This window comes from Dermochelys coriacea, chromosome 14 (assembly GCF_009764565.3).
Source record: "Dermochelys coriacea isolate rDerCor1 chromosome 14, rDerCor1.pri.v4, whole genome shotgun sequence".
Taxonomy (NCBI): Eukaryota; Metazoa; Chordata; order Testudines; family Dermochelyidae; genus Dermochelys; species Dermochelys coriacea.
Genome location: NC_050081.1, coordinates 28295053 through 28315989, shown reverse-complemented (window position 1 = coordinate 28315989; position 20937 = coordinate 28295053). Strand labels below are relative to the sequence as shown.

The following is a 20937-nucleotide window of genomic DNA, read 5'->3' as shown; positions in this document are numbered from 1 at the left end:
CAAGGGTTAAACTAAAAAGAACAGGAGGACTTGTGGCACCTTAGAGACTAACAAATTTATTTGAGCATAAGCTTTCGTGAGCTACAGCTCACTTCATCGGATGCATTCAGTGTCTTATTTTCCACTCCATACGAATAAATTCAGTGCCTTGCATAATTACAGGATGAAGTGAGCTGTAGCTCATGAAAGCTTATGCTCAAATAAATTTCTTAGTCTCTAAAGTGCCACAAATCCTCCTTTTCTTTTTGTGAATACAGACTAACACGGCTGCTACTCTGAAAAGGGTTAAACTGTATATGACATGTTTGTGCTTTTTTACAGACAGATACACAGGATGAGTGATCAAGGTAAGCATAATGGAAACCTTCCAGATGAATATTGGAAGTTTTACAGGCTTTAATCTTTGAGCTCCATCGGCACCCAGCTTATTACTGTATATTGCTTGGGGTCAATTAAAAAGATTTGAAGTGTCCAGACCTTATCCCATCAGACAACTGAGTGCAAAAGGACAGTTTACTTGGGTTTATTGGTAATATGACCACCATCTGCTGGAATGATAAAGACACTTCTGTGTGGATGCTGGACCAAGTAGGAAAACAGTCTTTATGGATGTTGGGACCAGGAATCTCATGGATCAATAACACACCCTCCGTTCCCTTGAAAACGAGATTCCTGTTCCTAAATCCCCTAAACGATTAAATCATTCTGGAATTACTGAATCGGGATTATACTCCCGCGGAGTAGTCCAGTAAGAAATGGAAATGGCTGAAGGGAAGTTACACCAATTCGGTCTTATAATCATAATAGTCTGATATTACCACTGCTATTAATATTGCTGCTGCTTAAAAAAACAATTTTTATACACATTTACCCATGAGAGAGAGGCGAGTGTTGTTTTATATATTTTTAGGTTATGATGCCAACCTGGATATGGACCCAGTTGGGTGTGCTGGTAGTGGCTCAAGGAGCAAAGGGACTGGTCGATGTCAAAAAGATCAACCAAACACATTCGGTGACCAGAACTCTTTGGACAGAAACAGTTAATAGCTCCACTGGATGGGATGCAGCAAGTCAGGAGTACCCTATCGGAACTGTTTTGAAATTAGTGTGTGAAAGTGAAGGAAAGCAACAAATGAACACATCCTAAGTGTGTCACCCTTTGCGATTATGATGGCTTGGGGATGGACTGTTGGAGATCATAGTGTTGCTCAACATGTTCCTGTCCAAGAGGTTGATAATGCCCAATGACGGATTGAAAAGGAACTGATTTTGAGTAAAGAGACACAGGAAGAATATGCATGCTGTTGGAAGGTTGACGTTGTTAATTGTGATCAGACTATTGTTCTTACTGCACTTCCTCACGCAGATTCCATTAACACTCCTAACAGTAACACACCAAGTGAACATGAACATATGCAAACTAAGGAAAGGAAACGAGCCATTCCGGACATGGAGTGTGCTCTAGTGGCACCAAAGCAAGTAGTGGAGCAATATTTCATAGGAGTGGTAGGGGAGGATCTGACTCTGGTATGTGTTGTCCAAGCACACAAGCTCGAGACCAACACAGTATACTTGGACTGGTTTTGAGCAGTAGACACGGTAATTAGTTACATAAATGCAAGTGTAAAAACATAAGAAGATTGGACAAGCAGGGTGGAGTTTACTGACTTGCAGGATAAGTGGAGTGCATCTATTCACATTTGTAGCATTAAATTAAAAGACACAGGAACATACACAGGAACTTGGTCTATGACCCCGAGCACCAGTAAATGCATCTGCCATGTACAGGTATGTGATGACCCCTGTCCAACAACAGCCCCAACACCACCTCCTTCCACTCCTCCACACACTGACACTACCCCAAGGAGTGAGTGTCCCATTGTACAACCATGGCCTACCTCACCTACACGCTACTTTAGAGTATATGGTAGAGAATGCAGGATGGAGCTACGTGTCACTAAAATTCGATTTTGCCGGTATGACCATGCCAAGTCAGTGCCCCAAACACTATAAGCATTGGTTTAATTTGGAAATGGAGATGCAATTACAATTTTGGAAGGGCTCCCAAATCGCCCTACATGATAGAGACAGGAGGGATTTATTAGGAATAGCATTGGGAGGCTCCAGTCTTGGCATGTCCATATGGAACTCTGCAGATACTGAAAATCTTAGTTTAAAAATAAACACCATTGTGAATGGAATAGGCAAAGCAGTTAAGACAGGAAGAGATATTAGCAGCTAATTACTGGATCAGCATGCAATCACTATTGATAATATGCATTTGATTGCTCAAGGGTTTAGCCACCTGAATGCTACCATTCTGTCCCTCATCAACAGTATACAAAATAATGATGTTTCATTGGCAGTTGCTTGCACGGCCTATGGCAATAGAGTAATCAAGATAGTACAGCAAAGTTTGTTGCAGTTGCAACTTCAGAACTGGCCAGAGATATTAAACCCTACAGCCATCTTAAAACAAATACAACAAGGCATCAATCACATTCTGCCTATCTTTCTACAATTTGCTAAATTTGATAGGGTTCCAAGACTGGACCAGGAGGACGGCAAAAGTGTATATCTCATGATGGCAGTCCCTAGATGGTTGCAAGAGCCAGTTACAGTATGTTACGCAAATAGTGTGGGGACAATTGTAAAAAGACATACGTACAGCATTACCCCACTGTGCGCCTAGTAACTGAAACTGGCTCGGAAATTAATCAGGCTTGTTGCGTAAAACATAATGGATGGTGGCTGTGTGAATGCTATGCTACACTTGATATTAATAACACCAGAAAAGGCTGTGCTCATCTGGTACAAAAGGGACTGGTTAATGAGGTAGTATGAATTCAGGACATGGCCTCTGCTATAGGTTATCATAATTTTTCCATAGCTGGCAACATTTGCCCTACAAGTGATGCCGGGTTCTCCGTGCCTGTTACCAGCACCATTCAAATAGGAGCCCATGCCTTCTGGTTAACAAGCAAAGGCAATACTGTCACTGAAACAATCATTCCACATGAATGCTTACAAGACTTACTGATTGAATTGTTCCCCATAGTGAAACACATGATTTGGTGGCAAGAACCAAAGAATCCCTAATACCAATAACTCAACTGATCCAGCAGCAAATGAGTGAAACAGAAAATGTACAAACAGGTGGAAACACCCTGGTGGGCAATTCCGGAGGATGTGACTTTACATCCAGTGGTCCGAACCCTTAGCGTAATCCTAATGGGAATCCAGGCCCTAACAGTTGTTGTTCTCATGGGAATGGGCTATTACATGGTACATCAAACCAAGAAAGCTAAGCTACAGCGTCGAGTGAAGAAGGAGATGGAAATAGCAATCAACACTGCTGTCGTACAACCAAATAATCATTTTAAGGAGTAAGGTGTTGAGGCATATATTTCTCAATATATAAACCCTGTCATACAACATAACATTCATTTATTAGTAATCATAACATATATTCATTTACATCTGTCCATATATTCAGATATCTATATACTTTGGATATCTGTTTTACGTTAACAAAGCCCTCAGTGTGAAATCAGCCTGGCTTCAAGGCTGGACTAGGTGTGTTGGCTTCCCCAGCTTCATACTTGTCTCTGCCAAAGCTCATCCTTTCAGTAATCGGGAGACACTGCCCCCTCGCCTCATCATTCCTCTAGGGGTATCATTTATACCCCTTTAGATTTCAGGGATGGCTTCACTTAGCACTCATAGGGCAATACTTGTCTCTCTGTGGCATTGGAGCAACAATTTCACAGTTCACAGCCTCAGCTGTCTGGCTCTCAGTAGACAAGTTTGCAGTTTTCCAGTTCTCTCTCCCCACCCTCTCACTCTCTTGACTGTATCCCATATCTCTGAAGGGGTCAGGCAGTAACTCCAAGTCCTGATCAGTCTTGGCCTCTCGGAGTGAGAATCTAGCACTCAAGCTAGGTATTTGTACTCAGAGATATTGATAATTTTCATTGTTCAAACAACACAAAGATCTCAAGACAAAGGATAAAGAAAGGTTAAAATAAAATAAAAAAGGACTCTCTGGCAAATTATAATTTGTCTCATAAAGTCCTCAATAAATTTGTGCTACATCCTGTCAAACTAAACTAATATCAAAATATGTGACCAAACAGCCTTGAGGAAGAAAGGAAAACCCACACTATAAGGTGAGCTACAAAACACTTTCAGGTTCAGAAAGTGAAATCCCACAAAATCATAACTCCCAAAAAAAAGAAAAAGCAAATTTATCCATTTGCTTATGAGCTGCCTAAACCTGCTTTACTCAGCACCCCCTCATTACTTGTGTTATTTTCAAAAGTTTTAACATTCTTCTAATGCCACAAAAGGAAAAAAGAAACAAAAACAAACCAAATCCAAAATCTGCCCATCTATAAATGTTCTGGACTTGGCTGGCAAAAGCTCAGAAGCCACTTTACCAAGAGACGGAAATAGTAATTTAAGCTCAGAAAGCTCAGAGTTTTGGGGTTCATTTAAATTCACAGACTCATAGAATATCAGGGTTGGAAGGGACCTCAGGAGGTCATCTAGTCAAATCCTCCGCTCAGAGCAGGACCAATCCCCAAATAAATCATCCCAAAGCTTTGTCAAGACTAACCTTAAAAACCTCTAAGGATGGAGATTCCACCACCTCCCTAAATAACCCATTCCAGTGCTTCACCACGCTCTTAGTGAAAAAGTTTTTCCTAATATCCAACCTAAACCTCCCCCACTGCAACTTGAGACCACTACTCCTTGTTCTGTCATCTGCTACCACTGAGAACAGTCTAGATCCATCCTCTTTGGAACCCCCTTTCAGGTAGTTGAAAGCAGCTATCAAATCCCCCCTCATTCTTCTCTTCTCCAGACTAAATAATCCCAGTTCCCTCAGCTTCTCCTCATAAATCATGTGTTCCAATCCCCTAATCATTTTTGTTGCCCTCTGCTGGACTCTTTCCAATTTTTCCACATCCTTCTTGTAGTGTGGGGCCCAAATGGACAAAGTACTCCAGATGAGGCCTCACCAAGGCCAAATAGAGGACAATGATCATGTCCCTCGATCTGCTGGCAATGCTCCTACTTATACAGCCCAAAATGCCATTAACCTTCTTGGCAAAGAGGGCACACTGTTGACTCATAGCCAGCTTCTCCTCCACTGTAACCATTAGGTCCTTTTCTGCAGAACTGCTGCCTAGCCACTCAGTCCCTAGTGTGTAGTGGTGCATGGGATTCTTCCGTCCTAAGTGCAGGACTCTGCACTTGTCCTTGTTGAACCTCATCAGATTTCCCAATCCTCCAATTTGTCTAGGTCTCTCTGTATCCTATCTCTATCCTCCAGCATATCTACCACTCCTCCCAGTTTAGTGTCATCTGCAAACTTGCTGAGGGTGCAATCCACGCCATCATCTGGATCATTAATGAAGATATTGAACAAAACCGGCCCCAGGACCGATCCTTGGTTTCCGCTTGATACTGGCTGCCAACTAGACATGGAGCCATTGATCACTACCCATTGAGCCCGACAATCTAGACAGCTTTCTATCCACCTTATAGTCCATTCATCCAGCCCATATTTCTTTAACTTGCTGTCAAGAATACTGTGGGAGACTGTATCAAAAGCTTTGCTAAAGTCAAGAAATAACATGTCCACGGCTTTCCCCTCATCCACAGAGCCAGTTATCTTGTCACAGAAGGCAATTAGGTTAGTCAGGTACAACTTGCACTTGGTGAATCCATGCTGACTGTTCCTGATCACTTTCCTCTCCTCTGAGTGCTTCAGGATGGATTCTTTGAGGACCTGCCCAGGGAAAAGGGGCTGAGGACGTCACTGATAAAATGCAGCACCTCTTTCCCATACTCTCCTCTCTAATCCCATGATCCCTAACATTTTATTTCCACAGCACCCCCTGCTTCCCACATCCACCAGACCCAAACATTAAATCCCGCAGATTCCTCCCCAAAACCCATCTCTCCGGGTCCCTTCATATTTGATCCCCCGGAACCCAGCACCTCAGGGGATTTAGAGGGGGGAAGTGTTGCCAGCCCCAGGGACACTCACCCTGCAGGGACCAAGTCCAGGTTAGTGGGGGAGCCCAGCCCAGGAATATTGCTGAAAGATGCAGGGTGGGGACAGGTGTCCACAGTGAATGTGGGGCCTGGCCCAAGTATCCCTCTCCTAGTGTCCATGGAAGAGAAACCATGCCTGGGAAGGCAAGGCAAGGGTGGAACTTCATCCAGGCAGAGGGAGCTTCTGGAGGAGTTTCTCTCTTCCTTCCCCCTGCAGGTTAGCAGGAGGCAGGAAGACCCAGAACTTCAGCAGCCAGGGCTGCAGCAGGAAGGAGGGGCTGATTGGGACTTCTCCTCCTCTTCCTGGGCTTTGCTTAGACCAGGCAAAGCCAGAGTGTCCCTGTTCAGCTCAGGATCAGCTGCTGCTGCTGGAACCTGCCCCCAGACATGGACAGCTGGATACCTGGGAGCCAAATGCCACTGCTGTGCATGGAAATTACTAAGTGGAGTTTCTACTTTGGCTAGCCCTAGTTATGGCATTGAGAAAATTTCTCTCCTATGTGGAGGAGTCTCTGGTGTCCACTGTGGTGTTAGCTCAAAGTGAAGCATTTTCCATGCTAAGGACATCTGAGATGCCTCTTCCCTGTGTGGATTTGCTGATGCTGGATGCTGCATGAGCACCAAATGAAGTTACCCCCACATTCAAGTTGTTTCTTTTGTGAATTATCCAATTGGGAATAATGCATGAGCTCAGACTGAATCTTTTTCTGTAGTTATTGAAGCTTTTCCCACAATCCAAGTATTTATGGGTTCTCTGTCTTGCATAGATTGTCGGATGTGAAGCGAGATTTGATCTTCGAATCGAACTTTTTCCATAGCTGAGGAATTTGTAGATTTTGTCCCATGTGAATTCTCCCAACATTTAGGAAGGTATGATGTGGGATTGAAGCTTTTCCCACCATCCAATCATTTATGGGGTTTCTCTGTTGTCTGAATTGTCTGATGTCTACTAAGGTGTGAGTTCTGACTGAAACTTTTCTCACAGTGGAGGCATTTTCACAGTTTCTTCCCCTTGTGGATTCTCCCATGCTTAATATGGCTTGCGTGCTGACTGAAGCTTTTCCCACAGTCCAAACATTTATAGGGTCTCTCTCCTGTGTGCAATCTCTCATGGGCAATAAGATTTGAGCTCCAACTGAAGCTTTTACCACAGTCCAAGCATTTATAGGGTCTCTCTCCCGTGTGGGTTCTCTGATGTACAATTAGGGCTGATGCTGCAATAAAACTTTTTCCACACTCAAGGCATTTATATGGCCTCTCTCCCATGTGGATTCTTCCATGGCTAATAAGATGTGAACTCTGACTGAAGCTTTTACCACAGTCCAAGCAATTATAGGGTTTCTCTCCTGTGTGGGTTCTCTGATGGACAATAAGGGCTGATGGTGCACTGAAAGTTTTCCCACACTCAAGGCATTTATATGGTCTCTCTCCCGTGTGCAATCTCCGATGGGTAATAAGATTTGAGCTCCGACTGAAGCTTGCACCACAGTCCAAGCATTTATAGGGTTTCTCTCCCATGTGGATTCTCTGATGTGTAATAAGGGCTGATGGTGCAATAAAACTTTTTCCACACTCAAGGCATTTATATAGCCTCTCTCTCATGTGGATTCTTGCATGGCTAATGAGATGTGAGCTCTGACTGAAACTTTTCCCACAGTCCAAGCATTTATAGGGTTTCTCTCCTGTGTGGGTTCTCTGATGTACAATAAGGGCTGATCGTGCACGAAAACTTTTCCCACACTGAAGACATTTATAGGGTTTCTCTCCTGTGTGGGTTCTCTGATGAATGATAAGGGCTGATGATACAGTGAAACTCTTCCCACACTGAAGGCATTTATATGGTCTCTCTCCCGTGTGGATTCTGCTATGGCAAATAAGGCCTGAGACATTACTGAAGCTTTTCCCACACTCAAGGCATTTATAGGGTCTCTCTCCCGTGTGCAGTCTCCCATGGTTAATAAGATTTGAGCTCCCACTGAAGCTTTTATCACAGTCCAAGCATTTATAGGATTTCTTTCCTTTGTGATTTGTCAGCTTGGCTGTGCTTTCCTTGGGATCCTTGCCTCCTCTCCCACTTTTAATGGATTCATCCACTTGCTTCCTTTGGCAATTTCCCAGCTTCCTTTCTGACATGTGCCAATTACTCCAGGGTTTTCTGTGTTCCAAGCATTGAAAAAAATTCCCATTTGCTCTTCTAAATATGCTCCCTTGCAGTTCCACTTGCTCAGGACATTCCTGTTGTGGATTCCCCTCCTCATTCTCACTCATTGTCTCATCACCTGCTGGGGGAGAGAGAGAGAATCCAGGCAGAAGTCATTGCCTGGGCTGGTAGAAAATACAGAAAGGGAAATAGCAAAGAGGGAAAACATTATGTAATAGCTGTTGGAAGACTAAGAATTTGGATTATGCCTCCACATCCCATCCAAACACTAACAGGGAAGTGTAGTCATGGAGAAAAATCCTGACAGCTAACAGGGTGGGTGGGAAGCCATGAACAATATCTGCCATGATATATGACACCTGCTGACCACAGCCTAATCTGGGTGGGATGAGACAGAGCTGAGGGTGCTCACACCAGATTTTTAGGATTTTTAGGTTTTTCCTTCTTTTGCAAGATAGTTTCTGTATCAGTGTCACTGACTCCTCACCTCCGTGGGTGCCTCTTGAGATCTTCGTTTCTTTGGAGGCCTGAAGATCTGGGACCCACGGCTCTTCCCCTGCTTCCAGATGGGCGATCAGGTCAGGTTTGGGAATGGGAAGTCCTGCTCAGCGGGTGAAATCAGGCATAATCAGAGTGCACTGAGGACTGGTGGAGTATTTGTCACAAAGGATACATCTTGAGTTTAAACTGACCCCATGAATTGCTGGGGGGTTGTGGGATCTGAAGGGATGGGAACCTGGTCTCTGAGCCCCGTTGAGAGAGGTCAATGTCTGGGGGAAGGGGTGTTGTCACATCCTCATTAGGAGTTTTCAGGATCTGTGTGCTCTGGGGAACTTGCTGAGGCACAAACAGCTCTGGTGTTAAATCCCTGGATACGTCTAAACCTCCAGAGGCCAGAGCCCTCCCCACACATGGAGCTATTTCCAAGAAGGGAGGTGAACAGAGATCCTATGTATGAATGAGAATTAATGCAGATAGGATAATAGACTGCTCCTGCCCCTGTGAAAGCTGGAGGAATGGGGATAAATTAGCATGTCCATTAGGTCCATGATTCCCCTATCCTGTTGGAGGGGGTATGGAGGAGAATGGCTCTCTTACACTGGAGCTGTGGACTATGAGACCCAGTCCCCTCTAATGTAACTGACTAGGGAAGAACCTGACCAGGTGCAGAAATGCAGGCCCCTGGCTTCAAATAGCTGAGGGGACAGGAATTCTTACCCAGCAAGGTCACAGTCTCATAATTCTCCTGCATGACGTCCCTGTAGAGGTCTCTCTGACCGGGGTCCAGCAGAGCCCCCTGCCCCTCCGTGAAATACACAGCCACATCCTCAAAGGTCACCGGCATCTGAAACAACAGGTGCTTCCCACTCAGTACCTGCTGCCCCAGTCACAACCCCACTATTCATGTGGGAAGAAGCACACAAATAGGACAGCTCTGGAAGGGCCAGAGGAGCAGAATCCCACCCTCACCCTGCTCAGAGTGGCCAGGAGGCTCCAGGGAACAGAGAGAAGGCGAGAGCTCCTTGTCCCTCCCAGCAGAGGGAGGACAGCAGGATCTTCTCATTTACCACACACCTACTGCCTACAGGCTGATGTGGGAAGCAGAGCTCCATGCAGGGAACAGGGACAGGAATCCCAGCATCCTCCCTTTGTATTTCACCACAGTCTCCGCCTAGTGCGTTCAGGCTTCAGCACACTGGTCTGTTTTCCTAGCCCTGTCCAGGAGGTTGTTTCCTGTTTCATAAATGGGGGAATGTTCACTCCCTCCCCCATTGGCCTGTTCATAAATCGGGCCCTAGGCTGAGCATGTCCAAGCAGCTTTAACACACCCTGTTCCCCTCCCTGCCTCACCCTATGTATTTTCTGCCCCTCCCTTGCCACAACAACCCTACCCAGCAGCTCCCCCAAAAATCCTGTACCTGAGCTGGCTCCACTACAGCCATTTCCCTTCCCCATCCCCTAGGAAAATGGGATGATCTGGAGCAACACATTGTCCTTATTCTACAGCCTGTCAGGGTGAGAAGGGGAATTTTCTGAATAGCGTTAGTCCATTTCACACCCCGATTCCCCCCAGACTCCTTCCCTGCAGACAGACACTCTAGACTCTGCCATGCAGGGCAAACCCTCAGTGACATTATTACAACACAGGCCTGACTCCTTCCATGGGGACTAAACCCAGAAGATATTTTTAAACACTCCCAGTAATAGAGTCTCTGAGCCAAGCAGTGGAAAAGAGCAGAATCAAAGGAGCTACTTCGGTGATCCCCCCTGACACTGTCCCCAGGGCAGCAAATTCCCCCAGCAGTGCAGGGACTAGGTAGAGGCAGGAACTGGCTTTTCCTCTGTCTGCTCCTCACCTTCTTTTAATTAAAGTCAATCTGCCCTGGGGTGCTGCAGGAAATGGAGCTGGGCAGGGCTGGGAGCCAGGAACCTTCCTCCTCATTTACTGCTCTTGCTGCCCCTTCCAGTCTCTCCCGTTTCCTCTCTGCATGGAAGAACTGGTTTCTGTCCTTCCATTCCTGTGAGTTTTCTCTCTAATAGCTACTGCCAGTGTAGCAGGTGTATGACAGGATGTATCAAGGGCAGCAGATCTGGGACTCGCAGACAGCTGGGAGAAGAGATGGCGCGAGGAGGGACCATTTGTGCAGAGTCACTTTCCTGTCCATCCCCAGCACTTTACCCCAGGTCTCTCTCATCACCTGGAGTCTCCAGCGGAGCCCGGGGCTGCCCTAGGGGCTGGTTTCAGCCACAGGAGAAAGTCCCCCCTTGGCTGGGCACACAGGGGCTTTAATGATGGTCTATCCCAACACAGACCCTGCTCCCAGATTACAATGGAGACAGCAGCATCTGCCCCAGGAAGCCCAGCTAACTCTAGGGCTCTACTAAACAGAGCACAGAGATTGACACCAGCCTCCTCTGTCTTAGCAATTATCAGAGCCCTCTGGTGAGGGGTGCAAATGACAGAGCCTCCCTGTGCTGCCCCTGCAGCTCCCAGGTACAGTCAGGCCAATGCTGATCTCATTTGCCCATCTGGTCTCACACTGGAACCAGAGAACCAGTTCAAACTGGAATTTTGTACTGGAACCAGAACTGAACAATAATATTTATTTACTGACTGAATTGAACTTAAAAAAAATGGGTGGGGGCGAGGGGACCAGTTAAAATAAAGATTCAGCATAATTTTAAGCTCAATATAAAAAAAATTCAGTGATCTGAATTTTTCATTTTAATGTTAAGCCAATGGGCCGGTGATGGCTCCCAGAAAGGCCTGCCCCAGCATAGTGAGAAGAGAATGAGAAGAGAAGGGGTCCAGCCCACAAGCACAGAAAGGGAGAGGAGAAGCTTGGGAGCTTCCTGCACACCATGGGAGGCAGAAGGGGGTCCCAGAGGTAGAGGAACCACCTCTGAGATGTTCCCCTGGGGAGAGAAGACTGGGGATGCTCCCTGGGCCCTGAAGTTCATAATATCTCTTCAAGCCCAAGGGCAAAGGTAATGGCTCCCCAACCTTCTCCCCTTAGACAGGCCTCCTCCCACCATCTCCACCCCCCGGGGCAGCTCCTCCCTCCCACTTGAGGCAGGGTTCATGCTCCAAACTCCCTTCCTCACTGAAGCCAACTGTAGGGCACACTCCCAAACCCCTGCCCACCCCTCCAGCATTGTCTGATGCCCACCTCCACCTCCCCCACACCATCCCCCCCACTATCAGAGGAGGATAAAGTCAAGGCAAAATTTCATTACATCAGAACATGGAAGAAGATGGAAATGCTTCAGTCAGAAGTAACGATGTCATAGAATCTGTCAGACATGTCTGAAATCGAAAGATGCATTGGAACGTCTTCTGAAAGCTTTTGAAATCTCTAAAAAGGAAGCAATATCTGAATGAAGAAAATCCCAGAAAAGGATTGGGCCAATTCTTGATTCATTCACAGATAAGCCATTTCTCAATAAGAACAAACTACTGGGAACATCCAAAAAATGTCTTGCCCAAGCTGAATCAACTAGCAAAAAATGTACTGGCAGTTACAGCAACACAAGTGAGTGTTGAAAGAAAATTTCCAGGCCTCAAATGTATCCTTTCACTGCAGAGGTCCAATATGGCAAAGCAAATGTTGAAAGATGTTATTTTAGGTTGTTCAGGCAAATTGTTCATTAAAAAAATTGTTTATCTGACAACAAAAAAATTCAGGAAAATTCATGTAAAGTTAAAGTTAAAAAATAAATAAATAGTCAAAAATCAAAACAGTTTCCATTTTAAGTTGCAGCTCTCTTTTTTTAATTTACCTCCACTAAGATTGAAACAAGATTTAAACAGGTAACTGAAGTTTTATTTTTGTTTCTTTGGGTGGCTAGAACCAGAAATGAAACCAAATATAGTGAATGGAACTGAATCTGAACCAAACCAAAATAAATACCAGTTGGATTCCTTGCCTGCTGTCGCTAGCAGCGACTCTGGTTTGACCCAAAATCCTGCACAGAAATCAGAGCAGGATGCTGTTGAGTCCTGTCAACTCCAAGCATTTAACACGCAGGAATCAGACCCCCAAATAATGAGATTGTCTTAAAAAGATCCAAGAATAAATTGGGAGCAGGGTGTATATGCGTATGTGGGGGGAGCGAATTTCCCTTGTAAATACTGAGCCCTTAGGGGTAAATCCCCTCTCCACCCCCACTGCTTGTTTAACCATTTCTGGGGGGAAAGATTCCCCACCAGCTGCTGGGCAGGGCAGGGCAGGGCAGCCCTCCCTCCTACCCCATGGGCTGGGGGAGCTGCCCTTGTATCTCTCACCATCCCTCTCCCTTCTCCGAGCCTCTGGCTCTCCCTTCCCCAGCCAGTCTCCACTTGCTCTCATAGTCGCCTTCCAGCCTCCCCACAGCCCCCCTTTCCTTCTTTGTCCCCACAGTTTCCCTCTGTTCCAGCTCTGTTCCCCTGAGCCCCAGAATCCTTCCCCTGCCCCCTGATTCCTGGGGATTCCTCAGCCCCCCTTCAGCAGCCCCACATCCCTATGGCCCCTCCCTCACTCCCCTCACACATCCCTCTTCAGCCCCCTTCCTGCTCCCATGCCCCATCCCTATTCACCTCTAACGGGATCGCAGCCAGCTCCGCTGGGAGCAGCCTGGGGCCAAACCCTCCCCCTGCAGCCAGGCTGGCACCGGGAGGCACCGCTCCCTGGGGGGATGGGCAGGTCTCTCTTACCTTCCCTCCGAGCGGGGCTCCCCTGGGAGCAGGGGCTGGGGCCCGGGATGGGGGGTCCTGGCCAGGCTGGGGTCTCTGCACCGGGAGAGGCTCCTGGGGAGCAGCGGGAATGTTACTGCTGGAGATTCCCCTCTCCCGGCTGCAGCCAGGGCTCCGGGGTCCCCAGCAGCCGCCGCCGGGGGTTCAGGGATCTTGCAAGGAGCGCGGGCTCCTCACAACGCCCCAGAGTCACTGCAGCGAGAGCGATTCACTTCCTGCTGCCCGGACTGAGTGACCCCAGCGATCGCTCCCAGAGCCGCATCCCAGCTGCTCCTGGGTCCTAGCGATCAAGGGATTGCCCTGCAGCCCCCTGCCCCAGACCCTGCCTCCTGGGGGCCCCACATCCCCTGGGCATGGGCAGCTTCTCTCAGCATTAAGGGAGCGTCCTGCATAGAAGCCCCCATGTCAGTGAACAGAACGGAGACGTCCAGGTGTCGGGGAGGTGGAAGAAGAGTTGTTTCTACGAAGACTGGGGATTGGTGCAGAGAGTCCCTAATATCATCAAGGACAAGGGGGTGTTGGATCTTCTTGGCCCTAGAGAGGCTGCCTAGAGCCCGGAACAGCTGGGGACACGTTTCTCAGGGCACCCCACCCTAGACAAAGGAATGTAATTTCCCTCCCTGCCTTCCCCCGCAGTTACTGCCATAGGACTTTGAAAGACTATGAGAATGTATTTACATCTCGCTTACACAGACCCATCAAGCTAACCAGGGTTGGACCGACCCCCATCAATTGCACCAGCGGGGGCTGGAACTAAACGATTTGCATTTTAGCAGACACAGCTCCTGTGGGGGAGAAAGCAGCAAGACAGGGCCCTCAAGACATTTGAGACAGGTCCTGTGTTAATGAGCACAGCAGTGTGTGATCCTCTCACTAAAGATTATATAGCAAGGCACAGACACAAGAGGGCTGAATTAACAGGGCCTAGAGTTAGAATGTGTTTTACTTTTATTCATTTGACAAATCTGACTTTTGTGCTTGAATTATAATCACTTAAAATCTATTTTTGTAGTTAATAAATTTGTTTGTTTATTCTACCTGAAGCAGTGTCTTTGGTTTGAAGCATGTCAGAGACTCCCCTTTGGATAACAAGCCTGGTGTATATCAATTTCTTTGTTAAATTAACAAACTAATATAAGCCAGCAGCATCCACTGGGCATAACTGGACACTGCAAGACAGAGATTCCTAGGGTTGTGTCTGTGGGCCGAGATATTGTCTGGTGTCATTCGGTTGCACAATCCCAGGAGCAGCTTACATACCAGAGGATGTGCGTAAACATCCCAGGAGTGGGGGTTCTCCCAGCAGAGCAGGGTAAACCTGGTTCCCAGAGTCAAGAATTGGAGTGACCTAGCAGATCACCGGTCCAGATAACATCAGGGGAACATCACAGTGGCTCAGTGAGCAGGGTGTATGTGCAGCTTGTTACTCCAAATGAAGTTCACATTTTAAGCACTGATATTTGTGGTTTTAAGTGAGTCTTAAGCGCAGTGGCTAGGAACAGTCAGGAGGAGATCTCAGTTTTGTTATTTTCTGTTTGTTTATTTCGGGTGAGGGAAATAAGCACAAGAAAGCAGAAAAATGACTAAAAGAGAGGCAGCTACAAAACTAGAGCTGGCCAGACTGGAAGTGTCAGAGAAGGAAAAGGACCGTGAGTTTCAAATGTGGCAGGCAGAATGGAGGCTCAAAGAGGAGGCTGCACACAGAAGGATTGTGGAAGAAAAAGAGAAAGAGAGAGAAGAAAGAGAGAACACACCAGCTGGACGTGCTAGAGAAGCAGAACCAGAACCCCCCAACCCCAATGACTCCCATCGCTTAAAAATCCACAAATGGGAACACTGATGTCCTGCATACACTGAGGAGGATGATACTGCTGAATATCTGACCACTTTTAACAGGCTGTGTGTAATACATGAAATCCTTGATGATAAGAGAGTTCCTACCCTGATTGCAAAATTAACTGGCAAAGCTCGGAATGTATTCAATGGAATGCCTATTGAAGATGCTTTAGACTATTGAAAATTTAAACATACTGTTTTGCAAAGTTTTCAGTTTACCCCTGAAACATATAGAGTTAAATTTAGGAATCTTAATAGTGATATTGGTATGAGTATTGGGGAATAAGTCAACAAAATACAAGATTTGTTGGGAAAATGGGTGGGGATAAAGACGTGGCAAGTTTTGAAGGAATGCTTGATCTTGTTGCTCAAGACCATTTCCTAGGCATATGTAAGGCTGAAGTAAAGCAGTGTCTATGGGATAAAGATGTAAAGACTGTGGATGAGATAGCTTTTTTAGCTGATACCTTTGAACAGACTCGGGCGTCTATTGAGGGCAGGCCACAGAAAGAGGGGTTTAAAACCGGTGGGAAGGGAGGATTCCATTTTGCCCCTGAGAAGAGAGAAGGGGGTTGGGAGCCTAAACATTCTATTACCCAAAAACATCTCTCTACTGCTAACCCTCATCCGAAATCTCCTGTAAAAGCAGAAGAGCCAAAAGGTGCTATCAGTGTAATTCCACTGATCACCTGAGGAATAAATGCCCTGTGCTAGGAGGAAGCAGGCAACCAATAGCTCATGTTAGTTCTGCTGTCCTCAACACAGAAACCCCCCAAGCAATTGAAACCTATCATATTGGTTTTGTGAGATTAGCCTCTGCAGAACCAGCTATGGAGCATGTTAAGGCTGTCCAAATTAATGGCAGGGAGTACTTGGGGCAGAGGGATACAGGGGTCCAGATCTCTCTGGTTAAGCAGAATGTGGTCCCAAAGGCCAGTATGCTACCTGGCCAAATGGCAGAGATTGTGGGGGTGGGTGAAAGCAGATTCCTCATACCACTAGCTAAAATCCATGTGGTGTGGGAAGGTTTGGGAAGTATTTTGAGGGGGGGGTAATGGAACACCTCCTATTTGACCGGCTCCTTGGTAATGATTTTTTTCCACGTAGCTCAGGTTAAAGTATTTGCCTGCAGCAGGAGGGTGCTTTATGGTGGGACCCCCAAGGGAAAGGGTAAGGTCTCAGGAACTGCTGAGAGAATGGGAGAGAGTCTCCTTGATTCTTCTGCAGCAGGGGGAAGCCACATGCTTCCAGTTGGGAGGGTGGTTGAGACCAACTCCTGCACTGCACGCTGTCTTGTTGTGCCAGACACACCAGTGTGCTCCAACACAGACCCAGGGTCTGAACCACATGCCCCAAAGTTGCAGACCTAACTGAAAGCAACTTAAGAAGTGTTCCTGTCTTTAACACTTAGATGCCCAACTCCCAATGGGGTCCAAACCCCAAATAAATCCATTTTACCCTGTATAAAGCTTATACAGGGTAAACTCATAAATTGTTCACAATAACACTGATAGAGAGATATACACAGCTGTTCTCCCCCCCTCCCCCCCCGGTATTAATACATACTCTGGGTTAATCCATAAGTAAAAAGTGATTTTATTAAATATAAAAAGTCAGATTTAAGTGGTTCCAAGTAGTAACAGACAGAACAAAGTGAATTAACAAGCAAAATAAAATAAAACACGCAAGTCTGAGCCTAGTACAGTAATAAAACTGAATACAGATAAAATCTCACCCTCAGAGATGTTTCAATAAGTTTATTTCACAGACTGGACGCCTTCCTAGTCTGGGCACAATCCTTTCCCTTGGTACAGCCCTTGTTCCAGCTCAGTTAGGGGATTTCTCATGGTGGCCACCCACTTATATGTCTTTTACATAAGGCGGGAATTCTTTATCCCTCTCTGGGTCCCCACCCCCGTTCTAGACGGAAAAGCACCAGATTTAAGATGGATTTCAGTACCAGGTGACATGGTCACTTCCTGTGAGACCCCAAGCCTTCATTCCTTCCATCTTGACTCACAGGAAGGCCTGCAAGCAAACAGAGCAATCCACAATCAATTGTCCTGGCTGATGGGAGCCATCAAGATTCCAAACCACCATTAATGGCCCACACTTTGCATAATTACAATAGGCCCTCAGAAATTTCATATTTCTAGTTTCAGACACAAGAGTGATACATTTCTACAACTAGGATGACCACACTCAGTAGATTATAAGCTTTGTAATGATACCTTACAAGAGACCTTTTGCATGAATAATATTCCAGTTACATTATATTCACATTCATTAGCATATTTTCATAAAATCATATAGAGTGCAATGTCACAGGGGGTGTAATGCCTGCCAAGGAGAGAACTGTCCAGGTTGCTAGCTGGCAGCAGGTCGCAGCTGAACCAGAGATAATCCTGATTCTAGGGAGCATAGAGAAATGTGTCCCAGAGGAGAGCCCAGAGAAGGGTTGGGGGATCTCAGAAACTACTGTTGTGGGTGAGTATTCCTGTGACTCTGTAACACAGGGAAGCAGTGTACTTCCAAGTAGGGGAGGGGCTGAGACTAGCTCCTTTCCAGCAGAAGGATGTGCCACGTTTGACTTTTTTCCACAGGACAGAAATGACTTTGTCTGTACAAAGTGTAAGCTGGTCTTCATATTGGAAGAGAAGGTTCAAGGTCTGGAGAAACAAGTATCAACCCTGCGTTGCATAAGAGAAAATGAAGGTTTCCTGGACAGACATCAAGATATGTTTCTATGGGCACAACATTCTTAAGAATCAGAGCAGGCTGTGCAGTGGGGACAGAAGGACGGTGAAGAAATTTGGCAATGTGACCTCCAGAAGAAAAAAGAGGAGCATCCATGTACCAGAAATGCAGATACAGGTGAACAACTGTTTTCATGTTCTCTCCACAGGTACTAATGTGGACAGTGGACTAGATGATACATCTGAGGGAAGGGAGCAGAAGGATACTCCACCGATTGGAAGGCATGAGATGCACTGTCCTAGGGATGGGGGTTCCATGACCCCCGCTCCCAAGAGAAGGAGGCAGGTGGTGGTGGTTGGGGACTCCCTCCTAAGGGGGACTGAGTCATCTATTTTCCATCCTGACCAGGAAAACCGAGAAGTGTGCTGCTTGCCAGGAGCGAGGATTCACGATGTGATGGAGAGACTGCCGAGACTCATCAAGCCCTCGGATCGCTACCTCTTCCTGCTTCTCCACGTGGGCACCAATGATACTGCCAAGAATGACCTTGAGCAGATCACTGCAGACTATGTGGCTCTGGGAAGAAGGATAAAGGAGTTTGAGGCACAAGTGATGTTCTTGTCCATCCTCCCTGTGGAAGAAAAAGGCCTAGGTAGAAACCATCGCATCATGAAAGTTAATGAATGTCTATGCAGGTGGTGTCAGAGAGAAGGCTTTGGATTCTTTGGCCATGGGATGGTGTTCCAAGAAGAAGGAGTGCTAGGCAGAGATGCGCTTCACCTAACTAAGAGAGGGAAGAGCATCTTCACAAGAAGGCTGGCTAACCCAGTGAGGAGGGCTTTAAACTAGGTTCACTGGGGCAAGGAGACCAAAGCCCTGAAGTAAGTGGGGAAGTGGGATACCAGGAGGAAGCACGAGCAGGAGAGCTCGAGAGGGGAGGACTCCTGTCTCATACTGAGAAAACAGGACAATCAGCAAGTTATCTCAAGTGCCTATACACAAATGCAAGAAACCTGGGAAACAAGCAGGGAGAACTGGAAGCCCTGGCACAGTCAAGGAATTATGATGTGATTGGAATAGAGAGACTTGGTGGGATAACTCACATGACTGGAGTACTGTCATGGATGGATATAAATTGTTCAAGAAGGACAGGCAGGGCAGAAAAGGTGTGGGAGTTGCATTGTATGGAAGAGAGCAGTATGACTGCTCAGTGCTCCAGTATGAAACTGCAGAAAAACCTAAGAGTCTTTGGATTAAGTTTAGAAGAGTGAGCAACAAGGGTGATGTCGTGCTGGGAGTCTGCTATAGATCACCAGACCAAGGGGATGAGGTGGACGAGGCTTTCTTCTGGCAACTAATGGAAGTTACTAGATCACAGGCTCTGGTTCTCATGGGGGATTTCAATCACCCTGATATCTGCTGGGAGAGCAATACAGCAGTGCACAGACAATCCAGGAAGTTTTTGGAAAGTGTATGGGACAATTTCCTAGTGCAAGTGCTGGAGGAACCAAATAGGGAGAGAGCTCTTCTTGACCTGCTGCTCACAAACCAGGAAGAATTAGAAGGGGAAGCAAAAGTAGATGGAAACCTGGGAGGCAGTGACCATGAGATGGTCGAGTTCAGGATCCTAACACAGGGAAGAAAGGAGAGCAGCAGAATACGGACCCTGGACTTAAGAAAAGCAGATTTTGACTCCCTCAGGGAACTGATGGACAGGATCACCTGGGAAAATAACATGAAGGGGAAAGGAGTCCAGGAAAGCTGGCTGTATTTTAAAAAAAGAAAAGGAGTACTTGTGGCACCTTAGAGACTAACAAATTTATTTGAGCATAAGCTTTCGTGAGCTACAGCTCACTTCATCCAATGAAGCTCACGAAAGCTTATGCTCAAATAAATTTGTTAGTCTCTAAGGTGCCACAAGTACTCCTTTTCTTTTTGCGAATACAGACTAACATGGCTGCTACTCTGAAACCTGTATTTTAAAGAATCCTTATTGAGATTGCAGGAACAAACCAATTCCGATGGGTAGAAAGAATAGTAAATATTGCAGGTGACCAGCTTGGCTTAACAGTGAAATCCTTGCTGATCTTAAGCACAAAAAAGAATCTTACAAGAAGTGGAAGATTGGACAAATGACCAGGGAGGTCATAAAAATATTGCTTAGGCATGCAGGAGTGAAATCAGGAAGGCCAAATCACACTTGGAGTAAGAAGAAGTGTTTCTTCAGGTATATTAGCAACAAAAAGAAGATCAAGGAAAGTGTGGGCCCCTTACTGAATGAGGGAGGCAACCTAGTGACAGATGATGTGGAAAAAGCTAATGCACTCAATGCTTGTTTTGCCTTTGTCTTCACGAACAAGGTCAGCTCCCAGACTACTGCATTGGGCAGCACAGCATGGGGAGGAGGTGACCAGTCCTCTGTGGAGAAAGAAGTGGTTCAGGACTATTTAGAAAAGCTGGACAAGCACAAGTCCATGGAGCCAGATGCGCTGCATCCAAGAGTGCTAAAGGAGTTGGTGGATGTGATTGCAGAGCCATTGGTCATTATCTTTGAAAACTCATGGTGATCGGGGGAGGTCCTGGATGTCTGGAAAAAGGCTAATGTAGTGCCCATCTTTAAAAAAGGGAAAGAGGAGAATCCAGGGAACTACAGGCCAGTCAGCCTTACTTCAGTCCCTGGAAAAATCATGGAGCAGGTCCTCAAGGAATCAATTCTGAAGCACTCAGAGGAGAGGAAAGTGATCAGGAATAGTCAGCATGGATTCACAAAGGGCAAGTTATGCCTGACTAACCTAATTGCCTTCTATGATGAGATAGCTGTGGATGAGGGGAGAGCAGTGAACATGTTATTCCTTGGCTTTAGCAAAGCTTTTGATACGGTCTCCCCCAGTATTCTTGCCAGCAAGTTAAAGAAGTATGGGCTTGATGAATGGACTATAAGGTG

At 46.3% G+C, this 20937-nt stretch overlaps 2 protein-coding genes and 1 pseudogene across 2 annotated transcripts in view; 2 read left to right on the top strand and 1 right to left on the bottom strand.

Moving 5' to 3' along the window:
• The window catches only part of LOC119842761 (zinc finger protein 436-like), a 380355-nt gene that overhangs the window by 100853 nt on the left and 258565 nt on the right, over window positions 1–20937 (top strand). The window lies entirely within an intron of this gene.
• LOC119842757 (zinc finger protein RFP-like) overlaps window positions 1–20937 on the top strand; it is a 123752-nt gene that overhangs the window by 70848 nt on the left and 31967 nt on the right. The window lies entirely within an intron of this gene.
• LOC119842756 overlaps window positions 5695–20937 on the bottom strand; it is a 97203-nt pseudogene continuing 81960 nt past the window's right edge.